At 37.9% G+C, this 25,474-nt stretch overlaps 1 long non-coding RNA gene across 1 annotated transcript; it reads left to right on the top strand.

Moving 5' to 3' along the window:
- Positions 1–48: 48 nt before the first annotated feature.
- LOC133246126 (uncharacterized) lies at positions 49–11,500 on the top strand. Its single transcript, XR_009735919.1, has 2 exons — positions 49–6,491; positions 10,292–11,500. It is a non-coding gene; the product is annotated as an uncharacterized LOC133246126 (long non-coding RNA).
- Positions 11,501–25,474: the final 13,974 nt, after the last annotated feature.

Here is a 25,474-nt window from a genome sequence, read left to right on the forward strand (position 1 = left end):
TTACCACACTAACAAACAATGGATAAAAATACAGTTAACCCTTGAAAAACATGGATTTGATCTGCATGGGTTCAATTGTAAATGTTTTTCAATAGTAACTATTACAAGTAGCTTAATGGCTATTGTCCAACATAAAATGAAAAGTTAAAAAAAAAATACTACAGTATAACATGATCCTAATTTGGTTGAATCTGCAGATGTAGAACTACGGACATGGAGGAACCTCAGATACTATTCGGTGGCTATAAGTTTTATGAGGATTTTCAACTACACAGAGGATTAGTATTCCCAACCCTTATGCTGTTTAAGGGTCAATTGTAGGTATAAGTAACCCTAGGAGCAATAAGATATAGCTAAAAAACTAGGGAAAAAGAGACTACAGGGACCTGAATTTCACTCTGATTGAAACATGCATAAAGAAAACTTTATAAAGAAAACTTTTCTTTATAACAAGGTACTGAAAATACTACTATATTGAATGCTGAGTATCATACAGAAGCTGCTTCCAAGGACTAAGGGAGAGTGTGAGGGGAAGGTTAAACATACTAAACCTTTGTTCCACTCAAAGAGTCACAACAAACTTAGCCATTGATGGGTAATATTTGTCCTACGTATTGATGAAAAACGACAACGTTTCTAATAGAATACTAATGCTGCTGCTAAGTCGCTTCAGTCGTGTCCGACTCTGTGCGACCCCATAGACGGAAGCCCACCAGGTCCCCCGTTCCTGGGATTCTCCGGGCAAGAACACTGGACTGGGTTGCCATTTCCTTCTCCAATGCATGAAAGTGAAAAGTGGAAATGAAGGTGTTCAGTCATGTCCGACTTTTCGCGACCCCATAGACGGCAGTCCACCGGGCTCCTCTGTCCATGGGATTTTCCAGGCAAGAGTACTGGAGTGGGGTGCCATTGCCTTCTCCGAGAATACTAATGTAAGAGTTAAAATAACAATATTTATTCTGTCCTCTATCCAGACACAAACTTTCTCATAGACTAGTTGCTCACTTGCTCTCGTCTTCAAATTATAAATACTTAATATTTTGTTTAAAATATTTGAAAATATCTGATATAGCTATATTATGATCACAGGCTTATATTATATTTTTAATTTATAGGCAAAAAAATAGAGGTTATAGAATTACTCTTTAAAATCACTAGTTCTTTGATGAATGAGGTGGTAAAAAAATCTTGTAGAGATGTTAGGGGATTTGTTTTAATAACTAGAAAAGAGTTATAATTTCTAAAACAACAGTGATATGAAATTGGGTATAATTTAAGAACAAAATGTAATTTAAATTTTTTTCAATTAATTTTAAATATTTTGAAACATTTGGCTTCAACTATTCACTTGTTTAGAATATGTTATATTCTATGTCTGTTATAGACAGACCATAGAGATGCACATCAGTTCAAACTTAGGCCAAAATAATACAGATTTTTAAACTGGTTATTTGAGAATTAATGAGACTTCATGGCTGGAGCAGTATAAGCAGAAACTATGTCTGTCATTGACTAAAAAAGCCTGAATATTTTCCTCCATTTCAGTTCAGTTCAGTTCAGTCACTCAGTCATGACCAACTCTTTGCAACCCCATGAACTGCAGCACACCAGGCCTCCCTGTCCATCACCAACTCCCGGAGTCCACACAAACCCATGTCCATTGAGTTGGTGATTCCATCTAACCATCTCACCTGCTGTTGTTCCCTTCTCCTCCAAACTTCAATCTTTCCTAACATCAGGGTCTTTTCCAATGAGTTAACTCTTCACATGAGGTGGCCAAAGTATTGGAGTTTCAGCTTCAACATCAGTCCTTCCAATGAACACTCAGGACTGATCTCCTTTAGGATGGACTGGTTGGATCTCCTTGCATTCCAAGGAACTCTCAAGAGTCTTCTCCAACCCCACAGTTCAAAAGCATCAATTCTTTGGTGCTCAGCTTTCTTTATAGTCCAACTCTCACATCCATACATGACTGGAAAAACCATAGCCTCAACTAGACGGAACTTTGTTGGCAAAGTAATGTCTCTGTTTTTTAATATACTGTCTAGGTTGGTCATAACTTTCCTTCCAAGGAGTAAGCGTCTTTTAATTTCATGGCTGCAATCACCATCTGCAGTGATTTTGGAGCCCCCAATAACAGTCAGCCACCGTTTCCACTGTTCCTCATCTATTTGCCATGAAGTGGTGGGACCGGATGCCATGATTTTAGTTTTCTGAATGTTGAGCTTTAAGCCAACTTTTTCACTCTCCTCTTTCAGTTTCATTAAGATAAAGCTTCTTCCTATCTCTGCCTCTAGTGATTCTTTTCTTAGAACATTTACTTTAGAAAACTTGTCATTGTCAATTCTTTCTCTGCCCCTTAAAAAAAAAAAATCTTCTTGCTAGTTTTATAACCTAGAATGACTTTCTCTAAGACTCTGGAGCCCACTCTTTGCAATGTTTTTCATCTAGAATATAGTGCCCTTAGCTCACAGTTTCTGTGGGAGGGTAGAAGCCTAATTTAGATAGGCACCAATTAGGACTTCCTTGGTGGCTCAGACAGTAAAGCATCTGCCTACAATGTGGGAGACCCGGGTTCAATCCCTGGGTCAGGAAGATCCTCTGGAGAAAGAAATGGCAACCCAATCCAGTACTCTTGCTTGGAAAATCTCATGGACAGAGGAGTGTGGTAGGCTACAGTCCGTGAGGTCACAGAGTCAAACATGACTGAGCAACTTCACTTTTCACTTTCAGTGCTTAAAAACACATCATTTGTTTCAGAGGATCTGAGTTCAGTTTCTCTGCCAATAGCAAGAGTCAGAATAGTCTTCCTTGCTTTTTTTCTTTAAATTTATTTATTTATTTATTTTTTTCTATGGACTGCTTGTTTATTCCAAGTTTAAGATTCTCTTTTATACTTTTACAAAAACTTTAGGCCAGAGGTTTGACATTTTCAGTTCCCCCTCTCCCAAATTTATCATCTCCATAAATCATTGTTGCTCTTCAAACAGAGTTCCTTTATTTTTAAATTGAAGGATAATTGCTTTACAGAATTTTGTTGTTTTCTGTCAAATCTCAGATAAATCAGCCATAGGTAAACATATGTCCTCTCCCTCTTGAACCTCCTTCCTATCTCCCTCCTCATCCCACCCATCTAGTTTGATACAGAGCCCTTGTTTGAGTTCCCTGAGACATACAGCAAATTCCCATTGGCTATCTATTTTACATATGGTAATGCAAGTCTCCATGTTACTCTCTCCATACATCTAATCCTCTCCTCCCCACTTCCCAGGTCCATAAGTCTCTTCTCTATATCTGTTTCTCCACTGCTGCCCTACAAATAAATTCTTCAGTACCATCTTTCTTGATTCTGTATATATGCATTAGTACACGACATTTATCTTTCTGATTTACTTCACTTCCTTCTTTAATTCTGTCCAATGCATTTTTTGCATTGAGACTATGAAAGATATGGTCCCAAACAAACCAACAAACCCAAAACATTATCTGAACTGCTGTTGTTACTATTGTCTACAGTGATAAACTGGCCTCAGGCATTTCTTGTCTAGACCAACCTCATACAGCCACCTCAAAAGTGAAAAGCTTGATTGAATTGACAGAAGATGCTATCTCCATTCCAGTTCCAGATCCCAGTAAGGGATCCACAAGAAAGAAAGGGAAATAAGGGAAGTAGCTCTCTTGCTGAGTGTACAGCCCAGAAAAGAGAGGAATTCTGTGCAGAGACAATAATTTTCCACTTTCAGTTCAGTCCAGTCACTCAGTAGTATCCGACTCTTTGTGACCCCATGGACTGCAGCATGCCAGGCCTCCCTGTCTATCACCAACTCCCAGAGTTTACTCAAACTCATGTCCATCACATCGTTGATGCCATTCAACCATCTCATCCTCAGTCAGTCGTCCCCTTCTCCTCCTGCCTTCAATCTTTCCCAGCATCAGGGTCTTTTCAAATGAGTCAGCTTTTTGCATCAGGTGGCCAAAGTATTGGAATTTCAGCTTCAACATCAGTCCTTCCAATGAACACTCAGGACTGATCTCCTTTAGGATGGACTGGTTGGATCTCCTTGCAGTCCAAGGGACTCTCAAGAGTCTTCTCCAACACCACAGTCAAAAGCATCAATTCGTTGGTGCTCAGCTTTCTTTATAGTCCAAATCTCACATCCATACATGACTACTGGAAAAACCATAGCCTTGACCAGATAGACCTTGTTGGCAGAGTAGTCTCTGCTTTTTAATATGCTGTCTAGGTTGGTCATAGCTTTTCTTCCAAGGAGTAAGTATCTTTTTATTTCATAGCTACAATCACCATCTGCAGTGATTTTGGAGCCCCCCAAAATAAAGTCTGCCACTGTTTCCACTGTTTATCCATCTATTTGCCATGAAGTGATGGGACTGGATGCCATGATCTTTGTTTTCTGAATGTTGAGCTTTAAGCGACCTTTTTCACTCTCCACTTTCACTTTCATCAAGAGGCTCTTTAGTTCCTCTTCAATTTCTGCCATAAGGGTGGTGTTATCTGCATATCTGAGGTTATTGATAATTCTCCCGTCAATCCTGATTCCAGCTTGTGCTTCATCCAGACCTGCGTTTCTCATGATGTACTCTGCATATAAGTTAAATAAGCAAAGTGACAATATACAGCCTTGACATACTCCTTTTCATATTTGGAACTAGTCTGTTGTTCCATGTCCAGTTCTAACTGTTGCTTCCTGACCTGCATACAGGTTTCTCAAGAGGCATGCCAGGTGGTCTGGTGTTCCCATCTCTTTCAGAATTTTCCACAGTTGATTGTGATCCACACAGTCAAAGGCTTTGGCATAGTCAATAAAGCAGAAATAGATCTTTTCTGGAACTTGCTTCCTTTTTCCATGATCCAGCAGATGTTGGCGATTTGATCTCTGGTTCCTCTGCCTTATAAAACCAGCTTGAACATCTGGAAGTTCACAGTTCATGTATTGCTGAAGCCTGGCTTGGAGAATTTTGAGCATTACTTTACTAGCATGTGAGATGAGTGCAATTGTACAGTAGTTTGAGCATTCTTTGCCATTGCCTTTCTTTGGGGTTGGAATGAAAACTGACCTTTTCCAGTCCTGTGGCCACTGCTGAGTTTTCCAAATTTGCTGGAATATTGAGTGGAGCACTTTCACATCATCATCTTTCAGAATTTGAAATAGCTCAACTGGAATTCCATCACCTCCACTAGCTTTGTTCATAGTGATGTTTCCTAAGGCCCACTTGACTTCACATTCCAGGATGTCTGGCTCTAGGTGAGTGATCACACCGTCATGATTATATGGGTCATGAAGATCTTTTTTATACAGTTCTTCTGTGTATGCTTGACACCTCTTCTTAATATCCTCTGCTTCTGTCAGGTCCATACCATTTCTGTCCTTTATTGAGCCCATCTTTGCATGAAAATTTCCCTTGGTATCTCTAATTTTCTTGAAGAGATCTCTAGTTTCTCCCATTCTATTGTTTTCCTCTAGTTCTTTGCACTGATCACTGAAGACAGTTTTCTTATCTCTTCTTGCTATTCTTTGGAACTCTGCATTCAAATTGGAATATCTTTCCTTTTCTCCTTTGCTTTTTGCTTCTCTTCTTTTCACAGCTATTTGTAAGGCCTCCTCAGACAGCCATTTTGCTTTTTTGCATTTCTTTTTCTTGGGCATGGTCTTGTTCCGTCTCCTGTACAATGTCACGAACCTCTGTCCATTGTTCATCAGGCACTCTATCAGATCTAGTTCCTTAAATGTATTTCTCATTTCCACTGTGTAATCATAAAAGATTTGATTTAGCTCATACCTGAATGGTCTAGTGGTTTTCCATACTTTCTTCAATTTGTCTGAATTTGGCAATAATGTTCATGATCTGAGCCACAGTCAGCTCCTGGTCTTGTTTTTACTGACAAGCTGTCTTGTCCAGCTTCTCCATCTTTGGCTGCAAAGAATATAATCAATCTGATTATGGTATTGACCATCTGGTGATGTCCATGTGTAGAGTCTTCTCTTATGTTGTTGGAAGAGGGTGTTTGCTGTGACCAATGAGCCTTCTTGGCAGAACTCTATTAGCCTTTGCCTTGCTTCATTCTGTACTCCAAGGCCAAATTTGCCTGTTACTCCAGGTGTTTGTTGATGTCATATAATTCCAGCCCTCTTAATGAAAAGGACATCTTTTTTGGGTGTTAATTATAGAAAGTCTTGTAGGTCTTCATAGAACTGTTCAACTTCAGCTTCTTCAGCATTACTGGTCGGGGCCCAGACTTGGATTACCGTGATATTGAATGGGTTGCCTTGGAAATGAAGGGACATCATTCTGTTGTTTTTGAGACTGTATCCACGTACTGCATTTCGGACTCTTTTCCACTTTAGTCCAGCATATTTCCAGGTGAACAACAATCCACAGAAGAGCTCCAAACTACCCCATGCAGGACCAAAAAAGAAAGCCTTACTACCCAAGAAATAAATAATCTTCATTGAAGACCTGAATCTTCAAAGGTAAGCGCAATTATACAGAACTGGGTTTCAAAGAAAAACCTTTTTGTATTGTACTTAGTCATTGCTTTCTGTGGGGGTGATAATTTACTGACATTTAATGAGTAAAATGGATAAAAGAACATTGAGAGAAAATTGGACAGGGTGTTCAGATAACAAAAGACTATTCTGCCTTTAATTTTTTCTTATTTCTCAGTAGGATATAGATTTACTAAAGCTACGGGACAAAATAGCTCTTGTTCCAGACTTGCCTCTGCAGGTGGAGGGAAGTTGTGAATAAATATGAATGTAAAGGTATTGGTAAGACACAGGAGGACAGAAAGTTATAAACTATTCCAAGTATCTACGCCTTATGTTAGTCATTACTGTTTAAAACTACATGACAAAAAAAAGATCTTACTAAAAACACAATTACCGTTGTCCTGTTATTAACTCAAGGTAGAAATCACCCAAAGGTAAAAAAATGGAAGTTCATTACAAGTGAAGTATTTTGAAAAATTAAGCTGAAACAACTTGACGTGAGTAAGAGGATGGCATGATTCATCCAAGAATATGGCATTATATTTAAAATTTCAGTGTAGTTGGAGGCAACATTTTAAGGTACAACTGTTTAGATTCTGTCTAACCTTTCAAAGAAAATATCCGAAGTTTATTTTTCAGGTATTTGACAGAGACTATTTTATTTGGCGGCCATCTTCCTGCATACCTTACATTTCCATAACTAAATCATCCCTGCCTTCACCTATCACTCAGATAAGCAGCTTATAGGAGTGATTAACACTAAAACTACTGATTAATCAGAAAATCATAATGATTATTGGTAATAGACTCCAGAACCCTGAGATGGTTATAACAATTAAAATGAGAATATTAAATTTTAAAACATAAAACTTCAATACTATGTAAAACTATTCATTAATTTCAATTTGAAAATAAACAAGCTAGTTTTCTCTTATGCTTAATCTACTTTGGGGGAAAAATCTATAGTAAGTAGAATAAGTTTCCTTGACTTTTATTTAATTTTTTTTTCCAGTATTCTTTTTTTTTTTTTAAACTTTACAATATTGTATTAGTTTTGCCCAACATCGACTGACTTTTAAAGACCAGAAGATTGAAAGAGGTGCCAGATAAGAGAAAAATTTCCCTGCAATTACTCACAGTTTGAGGGAATAATGGCAAATGTTTCACTATTTGAAGACAAGGTGACAATGGTATTCTACATGTTGATTAGAGCTTCTGGTTAAAAAGGACATCAGGTATAACCCTAAGATTATGCCCTCAACCTTGTCATCTTTTTCATATCATGCTTCACTTTCATGGTTGAAAAAATTACGCTGTTTTGGAAAATTCAAATGAAAGAAAAAATGAAGATGGTACATATACAATAAAAAACATATCAGTTTACTTGGTATGAAATTTAACAATAGCAAAGATTTATAAATGCATACATAAAAATCAGCTAAGCAGTTATTTGTTAACTGCTTACCAAAAATATCATAGGGAAAACGCTTTTAAACAATAATTCATCACTACAAAATTGGCTGTCTGTGAATATAATAATCTCTTTCAGCAGAACAATACACTTATTAAAAAGTATAATTTGCTGTTTCATCATACCTTCTATCCATCTTGGATTTGAAATGCTAATCACTCATGCTTTGCTGCTGTTGTTCGCAACACCTTTAAAATTCATTACAAACTATACCAAGACTGTAAACACCTGTATATTTCTGCATACATATGTATAGAAAATCAATATTGCTCTGCTAAAGTGTTTGAAAAAATATTACAACTATCTCAGCAGTTCTACCGGTTGGTTACTACTTTGATTTCCCTTTATGATATTTTTTATGTTTTTGCAATATGAAAAAATATATGGCCCCAGTTTACTTATCCTTCTTGTTGGTAGAAAGATAGTTCACCAAGTCAATTAAAGTCTTTTTTGGAATGTATCTTTCAAAGTATAAAAAAGTCTTTATCCAGATGCTAAAATGAGCAAATGAATATTTATCATAATTTAACAGGTCCTTTCACAGGATCCCTCCTACACAGTCATTCTCAGGCTACAAAAAAAAAAAAAAAAAAAAGAGAGAGAGTAGTTTCCTTGGAGACAATACTGAATAAACCAACTAACATTCCTAAGCCTTTGTTTGAGTATTTTTCAAATATTTTGGAAAATTATCACAGGAGTCTACACAGCCTTCTTTCTAAGAGCAAAACATTGGCTAGCTTGCAAATAATTTTGCCAATTTATGACTCTCTAAATGAGGGTCATTCATCCACTCTTTCATGTTAATCTAAGAACTCTTGATTTAAAATAAATTTTAAGAGGACAGTGTGCACACCAAGTGAAAATAGACCCACCCGGGGGTAAGAGCAGGAACCAAATTATTCAGATCTCCACTTCTTAAAGAACACTGACTATAGGTATTTGAATACCAATCTTCAAAAAATATATAGCACAAGTCACATTGTAAATTTTTCTGCTTGATTTAAGAGAAAAAGAATAGGGCATCCTATCAAATGACTTCATTTATTCACTTCAGTAATACTTATTACCAATGTGACTGGGGGTAAATTTTTTACCTTCTGTTTTTTGTCCATTGGCAACATAAAGATAGTTTTGTCTACACTGGGTAATTCCTGACATTTAGTTGGTCCTTATAAAAAATTAGTTTATTCTACTACTACTACTACTACTAGTACTAAGTCGCTTCAGTCATGTCCGACTCTGTGTGACCCCATAGATGGCAGCTCACCAGGCTCCCCTGTCCCTGGGATTCTCCAGGCAAGAACACTGGAGTGGGTTGCCATTTCCTTCTCCAATGCATGAAGGTGAAAAGTGAAAGTGAAGTTGCTCAATTGTGTCCGACTCTTAGAGACCCCATGGACTACAGGTTACCAGGCTCCTCCACCCATGGGATTTTCCAGGCAAGAGTACTGAAGTGAGGTGCCATTGCTTTCTCCAGTTTATTCTAAATTTAAGGAAAAACAATATCAATGTATAATTCTACAGCACACTTCCATTTTAACATCAAAGTCTCCGGGGAGTAAGATAGAGCATTTGTTTCTGTTTGGATTGATTGGGGGTGAGCCCACCTGTCAGAAACATAATTTGCACAGTGTCATAAAGGAAGTATGGTAAATACCAGCACCTAGACGTGAACTCATTTTCCTGAGATAAAACCAGAATACTGCCATACTTCTGTTATTTAGTTAATTGGCCATATAATGGTGCTAATGGGGTTCTGTAAAAATTCCAAACCTAAATTATCTGCCTATTTCTTTATTTTTGTCCACATAAAATAAGTAGTATATTCACTGTTTGGGGAAGAGCTAGTTTCTCTATTTGCGACTACCACAGTGACTCTTTCAGTCTCAAAACAGTTGGGTAAATATTCACATGTATTCTCAGGAAAGTCCAGCAATTCAAGTTATGCAAAAGCAAATTCAAATACTTCAGTCTAGGGTATTAAGTATTCTTTCAATAATTATAAGGGCCTCTTAAGGGGGAAAGGAGCTTGGAGGACATCAGGTGCTAGAAAGCAAAGTATAAGACAGCTTGGAGCTCATCTTCCCAGAAAATTCTGTTCAGCATGAGGTAAGGGGACACTGTCAACATCACAGGGAAATTGTGGGGCAGCCTGGAGAGGCCCAGCAGCGTGCAAGGACGTGGTGACCTGGGAGCCCATGAAGACCATGTCTACTCTTAATCTTCTCTACATTATTCTGTTAGTTTCTGTCACAGTACTTATTACTATCTTTACTTTGTTTAACATTATTTGTATGTATCTCTTTTCCAGGTGGCAACTATAAATCAAAAAAGCCAGTGTTATGTCTCTGGTTTTCTACCACTGGCTCCTCAATTCCTGCAACAGTGCCAGGTAGAGAAGAGGCACAAAAAGTGTATTTATTAAATGAATGAATAGTGCCCAAAGCAATGTTAGGAGTAGTGTACATCAGTAAAAATAAGAGCATATGTTAGTGGATTCATGGCTGTAGCTAGAAGATGCTGAATGAGAAACTGTGGTTCCTTCGTTTGTTGATGAAAACCATTATATCCAATAACAGCCAGTTAAGAAAATGGGAAATAGATGGGGAAACAGTGGAAACAGTGTCAGACTTTCTTTTTTGGGCTCCAAAATCACTGCAGATGGTGACTGCAGCCATGAAATTAAAAGACACTTACTCCTTGGAAGGAAAGTTATGACCAACCTAGATAGCATATTCAAAAGCAGAGACATTACTTTGCCAACAAAGGTTCATCTAGTCAAGGCTATGGTTTTTCCTGTGGTCATGTATGGATGTGAGAGTTGGACTATGAAGACGGCTGAGTGCCGAAGAAGTGATGCTTTTGAACTGTGGTGTTGGAGAAGACTCTTGAGAGTCCCTTGGACTGCAAGGAGATCCAACCAGTCCATTCTAAAGGAGATCAGTCCTGGGTGTTCTTTGGAAGGACTGATGCTAAAGCTGAAACTCCAGTACTTTGGCCACTTCATGTGAAGAGTTGACTCATTGGAAAAGACCCTTATGCTGGGAGGGATTGGGGGCAAGAGGAGAAGGGGAGGACAGAGGATGAGATGGCTGAATGGCATCACCAACTCGATGGACGTGAGTCTGAGTGAACTCCGGGAGTTGGTGATGGACAGGGAGGCCTGGTGTGCTGCAAAGAGTCAGACATGACTGAGCCCTGAACTGAACTGAAGAAACAGAAACTGAGAAGTTTTATTTTTTATTTTTCTGTTATTGCAAACAAGATTTTCACTGTACTATAGACTGTATGAGGTTAAAAGGTTAAAGGTTTCCTTGACCTGGCTTTACAGATGGGTTAGCAGTGTGAAACTATTTTAACTCTTTCAGCCTTTTTCCTGACTACTCTGTAATGTGGCACGTACAAACATTCTGGCTACTTCATCATAAAAAAACTAGAAGATTATCAGTTATCTTTATACCTGTTTAGTTAAATGTTTGGAAGACATAAACAATTTTAATAAATTCAGATATTAAAATTCTACTGTACTCAATTTATCATGTATTGTAATGAGAAGATACAAGTACCAAAATTTTCTTTTGTATTACATTTTTCTGCTTCCCCTGCAGCAATATTGTTGGTATAAAAACCTAACAATCATTACCTAAATCACACACAGAAGTTCTGTGAATGAAAAATCCTGCTTTTTAGTGTGCCATAATTCTAAGATTTCTATATTCTGAATCTAACATTTTAAGAAATTCTTCCAACCACCTGAGCCCATGTTCTGTTTCTCCTTCGGTCATAATTAAACAAACAAGACAGAATTTTTAAATCCTACACTCATCACTGACTCAATGGACATGAATCTGAGTAAACTCTGGGAGATGGTGAAAGACCCGGAAGCCTGGCATACTGTAGTCCATGGGATCACAGATTAGGAGAGACTTTAGCTGCTGAACACCAAAAACAAACGTTACTAAAGAAACAAATCTTCATTTTACCTTAGCTATGCCTTTTTCAAACATTTGGTGAACACTTTATATGTTTGCCTCACCCCAAAACAAAACCTGGCACTGAGCCTTCTTTCTTTTCAGTTAAGTTAATGGGCTCTTATCAAAAAAGGAAGAATTAGGGAATTCAATGGTGTTTTATGGGCCTGATAATCATGAAAACTCTGTACGAAAGCAGATTAGATTGCTACTTCATTTGAATCACAGAGTAATTAGATTCTTCCTTTTGGGAATATTTTCACATATGTGTTTAGAAATAGCTATTTTAATGAAAAGGGCAAATTGCAATTTGAAGCCCCTGACTGGCACTCAGTCATCCGTTTATTCATTATTTCATTTATTCATGTGTTGAGTGCCTACTATGTGTCAGATATCACATGTAGGGCTAGGGTTTCATGGTTGAAACAAAAACAAAGAGTTTCTGTCCACAAGGTTCTTACTATATGATGAAAAACTAGGCAAGTAAACCAGTAGTGAAGTGTGTCATTCAGTAAGCTGGAGATAAACAAAGTATAAAAGAGAATGTATGTATGGGTGACCTAACAGCCAGGGCAGCAGGGTGTGAGGGTAAGGGATATTAGGAAAATCTTCCACAATAAACTGATATATTGACTGAGTCAGAAAAACCAAGTTTATATGATTCAGGCAGAGAAAGAAAAGGCCTCCTAAATGCAGAAGGCAGCATGCTCAAAAATACAGGAGAATGAAAACCATAGGATGCTGTTCCTTCTGCTGCAGGTGGTTGGTGAAGAATCAGGAAGATGCAGTCTGGTGTTGACTCTTAAAGGAAGCCACACCATTAGGAAGATGTCAAATTAGGAATCTACTGCCTGCTGAATCAGGAAGCTACCTCTACAACTATTGGCTCTAGAACCATGATGCTTCTGCAATAATCTGACTTCCCATAATGGACTCCCTTAACCTCAGGCTATTCAGTTCTGAATCCAAGTCTTATTCAAGTGCATTCAATCTATACATAGAACTGTGGCTGCAAGGGAGTGTGAAAAAATGTAACTTTTAGCCCTCTATTTTTAATACGTAGAACAGATTCAGAATGAGTAGTGAATGAGCCAAACCCAATTTGTGCCAGAGATTTCAACTTAAAATTACAAGTCAACATAATTATTTATCCATTTTCAATACCAACTGTAATGTGGCAGATTCATTTTGATATTTGGCAAAACTAATACAATTTTGTAAAGTTTAAAAATAAAAAAAAGAATTAAAAAAAATAGTGTAAGTAATATACAATAATAAATATCACATTCTCTATCATAAAAACAATCACATATTGCTATGACCTTCTAAACATTCCTATTCTTAGTTGTATATATTTCCAGGGTTGAAAAAGACTCACTAATAGGAGACATTTATCATCTTAACTAATCAAGCTGAGGACAGTATTTAATGCTTGTTATATCATGAATTCCAAAATTTAAGGGGATGAGTATCCAATGGTCCAAGCCACTGACTGTCAAGCATTTTATTATCTTCACATCATGTTAGGGCCTGTGACCTATACTCTGTCCATATCATATGCTGAGCTTTCTCTGATCAAGTTATTGCTTTCCTACCTTTTCAATTATTTTTATATTTGTCCTATTATAACCAAAGTTCTAAATACATTAAAATGTCAGTCAATTAAAGTTATAGCTCTCATGTCTTTGACCAGCAGTCAGCACTTTTAAGGTCACTCCTTTGCCAGGTCAGGAAGAATTCTGAGAAATATCACTATTAAAGCAAAGGTAGTATTAGGGAGCCCTGAAAAGAAAGGAGGTGTAAACACAGGAATAAAACTGAGAGAATAATGTCATAAGAGCAAAGGGAGAAGAGTTTGGTTAGAGGGGTTTGGACAAAAAAATGAAATGGCCAGGGTGAGAGAGAGAAAAGGATCAAAAAGTCCTCCCTCGGTTTGGAATTCAGAGCTCAAAGGTGGGGAAAGCAGTGTGAGCGGTGTGCCGGGAGAGGGTCTGGTTTTGAAGGGGAAAAACAGAGTGACAGCTAGACTCAAACATAACTTTGATGGAGGATTTTCGTTTGGTTTAGTTTGATTTGATTTTAATGAGATCACTAAACATCATTAAATGACACAGAACACATTTTAAGAACCAATCCCAATGTTTAGTCCAGTCTTGAAATGATGACACCACTTATTTGGCATTTATATGCTGGGTTGACAAAAATAGTCTGAAGTATTTCAATTTTTATGCTTAAAAGAGGCAATATGCCTCACTCTACTGGGTGTTGTGAGTATAGAATCAAAGACTTGCTGACTGTCCACTCATTCTATAGAGAACCCGTCGGGGTCACACATATACCAGATGTGTTTTAAAATCTGTGGGGGCAATGTGGAATTTTTACTAATAAAATCTAAAATTGATTTATTTTTCTTGTGATTGCAGTAAATTAAGGAAGTGTTAAGTTTGTAAGAAAATTCAGAAAATTCATAGAAAGTGAAAGTTTTTAAGAGACATAATAGGATTCACAGCTCATTATGGACCAAAGAAAGAGAGAGAGAGATATCTCCAGAGGGACCATTTAGAACACTTAAAGGATGATAAGGATGATAAAAATTCATCTATTTTATATTTTAGCATATAATGAACAATTTACACATTCACTCTCATTTTCAGAGGAACCTCAATTCCAATATCATGCACGTTAGCTTCGTTTTCCTAGAGGGTTAAAGACGATAATGGAATAAAAATGTTTAAGAGATTATTTAAAAGTTCCAAGTGTAGTTTCTTTTTATGTATAATTCAGTTTTGTAGTTACCACTATTTTGTATACTTCATTTTATTTAGAAAAAATAAAGCTGATAAGAAAAAGTTTTAAATCCCATGCAAATCTATTCCTTATTAAACATTCTTAAAAATCATAGTAAGCCATACTATGATGGAATATCAAAAGTATTTACCCTAAACATTTTGAAAATGAATAGTATGTTCTACATAAAAAATAAATGGATTCAGCATCACATACTTGAGTCAAACATAAAAAAATGGGTCATCTTTGAATCAGTAGTTAACTAATTAATAAAGTTATGAAATTAATATATTGCAAGTTGAGATTTTAATAATTTTAGGGATCTTAGATATTAAGCTCAACACTTTTACTTATTGCTGAAGAAGTCAAGCTCTTGATAGATTTTTCACCCCATCTTTTCATATTTTAATCAATTAATTAAAATTGCCAGTAAGACATCTCAAATTATTTTTTGACAAAAAGTGTGTGTTGGGGAGAAGACGTGGACATGGAATATAGAGAATGAGGGAGGGAAAGAGAGACTGGGATGAAGAGCAGAAGAAGAAAGAGCAGAGGAGGGGAGAGAGAGAGACCCTTGGTCTCACGTTGTAGCTAAGGGCATCTTCTCTGAGTATAATCCCAGGCCTACTTCACTACTCAAAGACATGGCTCTAGCAATTCTCCCTTCTCCCCTCTCTCTCCTGTAGTATCAAAACTTCTGTCTTTGACCACCAGTTTTCAGCCATTACATGCATTTCTCTAATCTAAAAAAAGTGACAAAACTCTACTGACTTCAGTTCTTCTAGTCAAGACCTCTTTCATCTGCTCTTCTTTATAATAAATTCTTCAAAGGAATTCTCTATATTCACTAATGCTAACACATTCTCTGCCCCACCATTGCTCTGAAACTGCTTGGCCAAGGTCACCAATGGCCTCCATGTTGCTAAATGCAACGCTGTATGATCAGTCCTTATTTCTAGTCCTATCAGCATCATCAGACACAGTCGATTACTCGTTCAAATGCTTCTTTTACTTGGTTTCCAGGACAACACTCTACTGAATTTCTTCTTTATATCATGCTTTTCATTCTCCTTGACAGGTTCATCCTCATCTTTCCAATTATAAACATGGAGGCAACATCCCTGGCTTTGGTCCCTAGACACTGTCTACTTTGTTGTTATTCGATAGCTAAGTCGTGTTCAACTCTTTGTGACCCCATGAACTACAGCACACCAGGCCTCCCTGTCCTTTGCTCAAACTCATGTGCTTTGAGTCAGTGATGCCATCCCACCATCTTATCCTCTGTCGGCCCCTTCTCCTCCTGCCCTCCATTTTTTCCAGAATTAGGATCTTTACTAATGAGTCAGCTCTGTGCATCAGGTGGCCTAAGTATTGGAGCTTCAGCTTCAGCATCAGTCCTTCCAATGAATATTCAGGGTTGATTTCCTTTAGGATTGACTGGTTTGATCTCCATGCTGTCCAAGGGACTCTCAAGGGTCTTCTCCAGCACCACAGTTAGAAAGCATCAATCTTGAGGTGCTCATTCATTCATTTAAACACCAGCTAGAGGTAGATGATCCCAAACAGATAGCCCTAGACCTCAACCCTGAACTCCAGACTCATGAATTTAACTGCCTTCTTGATAACCCCACTTGGAGTTCTAGTAGGTATATCAAACTTAAAATGTCCTGAAACAAATGTGTATTAATATATGATATTTGTTTTTCTCTGATGATCTTATTTACAAAGCATAAATAGAGACAAAGATGTAACAGATGTTGTGAACGAATGTACAAATACCAAGAAGGAAAGGGAGGGGTAGGATAAATAGGGAGATTGGGATTGACATATAAATATATAGTTCAGTTCAGTCACTCAGTTGTGTCTGACTTTGTGACCCCATGGACTGCAGCATGCTAGGCTTCCCTGTCCATCACCAACTCCTGGAGCTTGCTCAAATTCACATCCATCGAGTCAGTGATGCCATCCAACCATCTCATTCTCTGTTGATATATACAGTTAATATTATATATAAAAATAACTAATGAGAACCTACTGTATAGTACAGGAACTCTACTCAATGCTCTTTGGTGACCTAAATGGGAAGGAAATCCAAAAAAGAGGGGACATATGTATATGCATAGCTGATTCACTTTGCTGCACAGTAGAAGCACAACATTGTAAAGTAACTATACTTCAATAAAATATTTTTTAAAATGACAAGGGGGAAATTACATTCTTAATTTACTCTTAAAATATATATTAGTTTATTTTACTAATATATATTAGTATATTTTAGTTTTATTTTACACCTCAAAGAAAAAAAATGTTCTAAAACAAATTTCTTATCTTCATCCTCAAACCTGTTCCTTCAACAGCCATTCAGTAGATGGTAACACCATTCTTCCAATTGTACAGACCAAAAACTTTGAGGTTACCCTCAACTCTTTTCTCTCTCAATCCACATACAATTCTTCAAATTCTACCAGCTGAATTTTCAAAATATTTCTAGTCAACTCTTACTACCTCCATCGCTAATCCCATGGTCCATTGTCATTGCTAATCATCACTTTACCTATATTATTGCAATTGTTGTTTAGTCTCTAGGTTGTGTCTGAGTCTTTGCAACCTTATAGACTGAGGGCAGGAGGAGAAGGGGGTGACAGAGGATGAGATGGCTGGATGGTATCATCAACTCAGCGGACATGAATTTGAGCCAACTCTGGGAGACAGTGAAGGACACCTAAGTCTTGTGTGCTGTGGTTCACAGGGTCACAAGGAGTTGGACATGACTTAGGAACTGAACAATGAACAACAATAACTGTGTAGAAAAAAAAGTGAAAAAAAAAATTTTAGGACACAATAGTAAAGTATTGTCTGGAGATTTTCTCTTTGTGAAGAGAAATTTAATAAAGAAGTAAAAGCATCACCAGTTAGTGCAATGTTATTATTAATTTATGCAGTCATTTTTGTTTTATTTAATGCTTAGAAGAGGATTCAAAAACACATTTGAAAAAAATGAGCTGACATTTGTTTTTTATAGAGGCTGATACCAAGTTCAGAGCCTGGCCATGGCAGTATTAAGACTGAAAATTATTGTGTCCTCTCTCAAAGTGTATGCATATTCTAAAAAATACTAAATTTTAAAATGAGGTTATAAAAGTAAAAGTGAAACTGTTAGTCGTTCAGTCGTGTCTGACTCTTTATGACCCCATGGACTGTAGCCCGCCAGGCTCCTCTGTCCTTGGAATTCTCCAGGCAAGAATGCTGGAATGGGTGGCCATTCCCTTCTCCAAGGGATCTGCCCAACCCACAAATCAAACCTGGTTCTCCTGCATTGCAGCAGATTCTTTACCATCTGAGCCACTAGGGAAGTCAAAGGTTATAAAAATCAAACACAATTCTGCTTTTTCTGATTCTTCCTATTTCATATAAACTTTTGAAACAAACATCAAATGTATTCTTTAAAACATATTCAGGGTGCTGAATATGTTTTAATATGTTATGGAAAGACTGTGTCCTCCAAAAATTCATATGTAGAAATCCTACCCTCTGATGTATTAGGAGGTGGGGAAGTAACTAAGATTGGAACAGAGCATGAGGTTGGAGACTTCATGAAAGGGATTATGGTCCTTATATGAGTCACAAGACGGCTTGTGCTCTAGTACCTTAGACTTCCAGCCTCCAGAATTCTAAAATATTTATTGTTTTTAAGACACCCACTCTATGGCACCTTGTTATAGCAGCCTGAGCAGACTAAAACACTTGCTTTGCTTTTGCCTGAAAGCCTGGGTGCATCAGAATAAATGTTTACTGAAAGAAAGAGTGAGGAGCTATTAATCCAAATGGATTAAAAAAAAAAAAGGAAAAAAAGCTGGGAAGAGTCAGTAAACAGAATTGCCAGATAAAGGTAAATTTGAAAAATAAATGTACTTTCTTCTCACTGTCATACCCTGAAGGAAATTTGGCCTGGCTCTAAGTACTACCTACACTCGTGATTCCCAAATAATTTCCTCCATCTCTGACTTCTCCCTTGAGCTACAGGGTGATATATGCAATGGTCTAGATGACATACTTTCTTGGCTCTTCATATATAACATAGCCAACACTGAGATATTCATTTTATATCTGTCACCTAGCCTCCAAACCTGCTCTCTATCCAGGCTTCTCCATCCCACGGCAGCAACAATATTCACCTAGTCACTCAGGTCAGAAATTTTGAGCTTTCCTTCATCCTATTTTTTACCTCTATCTATTTCTTCAGCAAGGAACATACATCTTCATGTATGTTAAACTTCCCTAAGGCCGCTATTACCACCCTAGTCCAAGATTTGTACTCACATTTCTGTAGCAGCCTCCTAACTAGTCTCCCTGCTTCTGCCCACCAACTCCCAAATTCCCTTCTCATACAGTAGCTTTAGAGGTCCTTTTAAGTGTAGATTATGAAACTCTCTTCTTTAAATTCATCAACACCTTCCCAGGGTCCTCACAGTAAATTCCAAACTTCTTCCCTGCCAAACTTCCTGGTCTGGTCTGGGCACAGCTCTCTGGCTTCAGCCACAGCCCAGCTCCCTCCTTGCTCACTCCACTATAGCCCTATTAGCCTGTTTCGATTGCTTCTCCAATCTCAGTCTTGATGTTCTCTGGTAGCCTTTGTGTTTCCTCTTGCCTTGGCCTCCAGTGTTTGCTCAGATCTGTTCAGGACTCTCCCTCTCACTTCCTCTAGTTCTCTGCCCAAATGCTACCTGTGACCAACATGGTTTTAATGTTCCTCTTAGCTTGACTAAGCTTTACATGAGTTTCTTCCTAACTATAGACCCCTTCTTTCTCCCTTTAGAAAACTGGCAGTGTTCAATTCTCAGTCCCATTTGAGGTGTAAATCTTCCTACCTCTTGCCAGTCTTACCACCAAGGAATGTGTTTCAGGGACCTGGGAGCCATCCCTTTGATATGGAATCATCATGGAAGATGGCACCACTGTCTTCCAGTCTCTATGGGAGGACAGGAGCCTAAATTCTCTAAGGGAGAATTAGCAAACGCAGATGGCTAAATCACTTGACTGCCTACCCCTAATATCCTCCTCTAGTGCTTTTCCACTAGCTCAACTCAGTAATTAAAAATTCTCCTGCCTTTTGTGTCATCAGAATTCAATCTGTTTCTTCGGTTGACCTCCCTATAGTAGTCTTGAATAAAATCTCCTGTCTCTTTAATTCTGCCCAATGCAATCTTTCTTTGACACCTCTTTGACAGAGAGAATCTGCTCTGACCCCTATGTCTTGAATAGCCTATTCCCTCTGTTCTCCCCATACCTAAATCTAGTCACTATTTATGCCTCAGTCTGCTTTGTTTTTCTTCAGAGCACTTATCACTACCTGACATTCTATTAATATTACTCATTTATTTACTTATTGTCTCCACTAAAATATAAGCTCCATGAAGTTGGTGGTTTTGCTTTTACAATGGTGGATACCATTGTATCCTCCCCACCTAGAAGTGTACCTGGCATGTTATAGGCTCACAGCAACTGTGTGGCCAGTGGGGAGGGAAGGAAGGAAGGAAAGAAAGTGTCGGCAGGTCAGAATTAGGGATTTTAAAAGACTGATCATGGGAGAAGAAATGTAAAAGAAGATTCTATGTTTTCAGTTCTGCCGACCCTGTATTTTCTCAGGTTTCCTGAAAGCTTAGGACATTTTTTTCTTTGCCCCAGTATTTTTTTTAAACTACGTCTACATTTTAATTCTACATGTTTTCTACAAACATCAGGTTGTAATTAAAGTTCCTATCCCATGTTCACTTCTTTCCCCAGTTTGAAGCTTTCAGGTCAAACCCAGGAAAGGGATAATGTTCCCCCCAAATAGCCCAGTCTTCTCTGTGAACAAGCAATTTTCATCTATTTCTTCTCTTTGTGCATGCATGCTCAACTGTGTCCGACTCTTTGTGACCCCATGGACTGTAGCCTGCTGGGCTCCTCTATCCATGGGATTTTCCAGACAAGAATATTGGAATGGGCTGCCATTTCCCCCTCCAGGGGATCTTCCTGACTCGGGGATTGAACCCTCATCTCCTGCACTGGCAGGCAGATTCTTTACCTCTGAGCCACCGTGGAAGCCCATTCCCTTTTTGGGGGGATACGTCTGTGCTTCATCTTGTCAACCACTCTCTCAATTTCCAGGTAGGCTAGGAAAAGAGAATCTACTTCTCAGCTGGCCATTTATGGCCCTGGATCTCAGAGAGTGTAGGAAAGTTAATTCATTCTTTCATTCAGCAAACATTATGGAGTCATGGGCATATGAGAGTAAATAAAAGCTGAGTAAAAGCTGAGGTACCTTTTCTGCCCCTACAGTTATCATGGAATGTCCATTCTCATGATGAAGATATACCTACAGTTATCACAGGGATGTGAAATGAGGATTACAAGAAGGAACTAAAGGGGCAGGAGTAGAAGAGCCTAATCAAGGAAGACCGAGGCTTAAAAGATACATGGGAGCAAGCCAGTAAGGCAAGAAAATGTTACAGAGAAAACAGGAACATATGTTAAAACATAAGAGGAGAGAATAGGAGAATCAGGGACTATTTAATTCAGTACAGAGAAAGGGGGACTGGTGAGAGATAAAGATGTTTAGGATTCTGGGCTTTTGAGGACAATAGGGACATTGAGAATTATAAGGATTTCTGCCTTTCAGAAAGATTATTCTGACTTACAGTGAAGTATACACCACAAGGGACCAGAACTGAAGCCAGGAAGATATTCTGAGGACAGTTTTAGGAATCCAGGCAAGGTACATAGGAGGCATGAGTTTGCAGAGAAATAAATGGACACATTAATTATAATAAGATTTAGACTTTGGATGTGAGAAAACAGGGCAGAGGGAAGAGTTACCATTGGTTTCCAGGTTATTATTGGGCCTCCGTTCACTGGGATGAGTAAAAGTGGAGGAAGAGTAATGTTTAAAATAAAGGTGTGAGGTTGACTTGTTCTGCTCAGGGCATTTAACCATGACCCGTGTCCTCTTGCTCCCTAGCACAGGAAGGCAACCTGTCATAAACTTCAGGGTTACAAAGGTTTGCAAACTACTGTGTTCATCCTCAGCACAGGTTGCCAATTATATTTTATAAGCTGCCTCCCAGTCATTTCTTATTGAGATCAGAGAAAGGGCCGCAGTTTTGATGCTGGAAATTGATGAGTCGGATCATCGTGGTTGTAGCAAAAGTCTAAGGCATGTCCGGTCACCTTTTGAAAGTGAACCTTGATAGGAGGCCATAGAACCTCTGCCTTATTAGGCTCTTGCTAGTAAAGTATAGATTTCAAGATGTGGCTTACGATTGCATTTCACACCTGTCTTTTTTCTTCTTTCCTTTCTCTTAGGAAGTGGATCTTAGAGACACTATAGATGGAGAAAAAGGAAATGAACTCTCATGGAGAAAAGACTAAAAGATGTCAGCAACTCTTTTCTCAGACAAGAGTGCACGGCAGGGAGCTGTCCTTTTCTATACCTGTAGCTGGTCAGGCAGCTTACAATACTCTTGATGGATACATTTCAAACTCACTATTTCCTCTTTGGAACATTGCACTTTCTTCATATTGAAGGACTCACAGCGGCCAAGTTAGAAAATAGGACTGTACTAGTAACTGAGTGCTCCTTTTAGGACATAGGTTGCAAGCACTGAATGGTGGAAACAGGTTTTCATGCTGAGTCAACTTCTGCAATCCAGGTTAAGTTGCTACTAAGGGATTTCTTTCATTTTTTTGGCTGCTGGACATGTGGAATCTTTAGTTCCCTGATCAGGGATCGAACCTATACCTTCTACAGTGGAAGCATGGAGTCTTAACCACTGGATAGCCAGAGAATTTTTCACTATTAAGAGTCAGACACAACGTAGCAACCCCAAGCCAAGGGATTTCTAATCAAATGAAAGTATTGAAGCTTTAACTTTTAAAGGATGCTTATTTATATTGCAGTAATGAATGTCTGAGAGAATGATGTCTGCGTAAAACAGAAAGAGCAAATAACAACAAAAGTCATCAAGTCATTCTCAGTACTTGATGGCACAGGCAGGATTGCTGGGCTTGGAAGTTCCAATTCCAGCACAAACACTGAGGAAGCAAAGAACATCCAGTAAAACTCACTTACTGCCTCATCATTTTTACACACATAAGTATTATCAGTTCATTTCCAGGATGAACAAATCATAGAAAAAGGAATAGAAATATTAGTATATATAAGATCTCCATAATTGAGCATATATGTATTCTTGGCTTTTTTGATATTCTCAAATATCTCTTTCTGTTTGTCTTAGGATTTAAATCATAGTAATGTATCTAGCTACTTTTGCTAGCCCTAAATGAAAGAATGGGGCTTCCTGGTGACTCAGTCAGTAAAGAACCTGCCTGCAATGTGGGAGACCTGGTTCCATTCCTGGGTTGGAAAGATCCCCTGGAAGAGGACATGGGAATCCACTCCAGTATTCTTGCCTGGAGAATCCCCATGGACAGAGGAGCCTGGCAGGCTGAGTGACTAAGCACAGCAGCGTATGCAAATTTGATGCTTATGCAAATGAAAGAATATGCAAATTTCAGGAAAATAAAGTCTTTTAGGTAACAATTCAAAAGTCCTAACAAAAACAAATTTTGCTCATCCCATGTGAGATTAAAAGGATTTCTTGTGCTAGTTTTTTTTTTTTTTTACAAATAAAAATACACTAGTGAAAGAAAAATTCTAGACCTAAAGTTGAATATACTTCTATAGATGTTTAATCTTTATTTGTAAATTGACCTTGAAATAATGTTAAGAAATAATCTAGAGTAGTCCAAAACTGAAACTGAGGTTATTTAACAAATCCAGAAAATCTAGGCATATTCAACAAAAATAATGCATAAATGGCTTTGTGTTACCTGCCAGTTCTGTTTCTCTAATGAACCTTTACAAGCATGTCCAACCTAAGCCTTCCATCCAGGCCCACCAGAGAATTTCCCTTCTATCATATCCCCAGTAATTAAAGATTTTATATATATATATATATTTCATCACTAAAGCCTTAGAACCCCATCACTTTCTCCTCTCCTTTGAATTTGCTGATTTAACCCCAAATCCAGTTTATATTCAGCATACAGCAATCTGCTTTATTTTCCAGGTAAGAAATCTTGGGGCAGGTAAGATAAACTAAGAAGTCTGAATTTTGTTCACTTCTAGAGTCAACTGGTGGTTTCACCTCATATTTAGCTTGTAGAAATTTACCTGCTTTTCCAAGTGAGGAATCTGAGGGCAGGCAAGTTACAGAGAACAGTCTAAATTCTCATCACAGTGACAACAGCTAGATCACCTAAGCTAATTCTGTTCATACGAATTCCTAATTCTTAAGGAAGCCCAGTCTATTCTGACTGTTTAGTTTAGACTGAGGCTGAAACTATCCTCAGCAACTGACAACTCACCATTTCTCCCCTGTGCTTTCTTGATGTACACATAGAATGTATATACACAAGTGTAAGATAGTGTGTGTATGTGTAGCTATCTGTGCTCTTTATAGTATTCTTTCTCTCTAGGTCCTTTAGGTCAAAGTACTTAAATATTTTCTCCAGTTCTTACTAATGAATAAAGAATACCAACTCTCAACAATGGTCTCTTAATTAAGACTTATCCCTCTGTATTCTAGAGTTTTTTTTTTTTTTAACCTAGTTAGCATTCGTGGTAAAGAACCTGCCTACCAATGCAGGAGACCTAAGAGACATGGGTTGGATCCCTGGGTTGGGAAGATCTCCTAGAGGACAGCATGGCAACACACTCCAGTGTTCTTGTCTGGAGAATCCCATGGACAGAAGAACCTGGCTGGCTACAGTCCATAGAGTCACAGGCAGATACAGTGAAGCGAGTTAACACACACAGTTACTTCTTTGAGCACATTTCTTTTCATTCATCCACAAAACCTGCTTCTTTAATATTTAGTAATTTTCCCCCAGCTTTATTATGGTATAACTGACAAATAAAAATTATATACACTTAAGCGATTTTTCCCCATCTTTATTATGGTTTAACTGACAAATAAAAATTATATACACTTAAGATGTAAAACATGATGATTTGGTGTGCCTTTACATTGTGAGATGATTCTACAACCAAGCTAATTAGCACATCCATCACTTGACATAGTTTTGTGTGTGTGTGTGTGCATGTGTGTATGTGGGGGGAACAGTTAAGATCTATTCTCTTAAATTAAGCGTACAACACTATTAACTACAGTCACCATGTTGTACATTAGATCTGCAAAACCTATTCATGTTATATCTGAATTCTGTGTTCTCTTACCAAAATCTTCCCTAGGTAATTGCTATCTTATAAAACAACTCTATATAACACATATTTAATAGACTCCTATAGCAATAGCTCCTCCATTAATTAAAAAAAACTGAGATGACTAAAATAGACCTGTCCCTAAAAATGGGAAAATTCACCATAGTGACTGTTCTATAAAATTAAGAAAATCAGTATTTACCAAGGAAAGAACTTTCAGCAAATAAACCCTATCAGTGTTTAGCATCATTTAGCTACCATGGGCTAAATTTCACAGTCTGCAATTTTGAGTAGATTACGTTGGTATCTCTAGTTTCCTGGAACACAGAAAAGATACTCCATGTATATAGTTCTGGGAATCTGCGAATGAAGATTTAGTTTTGGGAAAAACATCTTGGTACAAAAAGGCCCCGACCTAAGGATAAATGAACTGAATAAGGAAGAGCTAATGAAGAAAGGGAGGTAGAGAGGA

The sequence above is a fragment of the Bos javanicus genome, chromosome 4, assembly GCF_032452875.1.
Source record: "Bos javanicus breed banteng chromosome 4, ARS-OSU_banteng_1.0, whole genome shotgun sequence".
Taxonomy (NCBI): domain Eukaryota; kingdom Metazoa; phylum Chordata; class Mammalia; order Artiodactyla; family Bovidae; genus Bos; species Bos javanicus.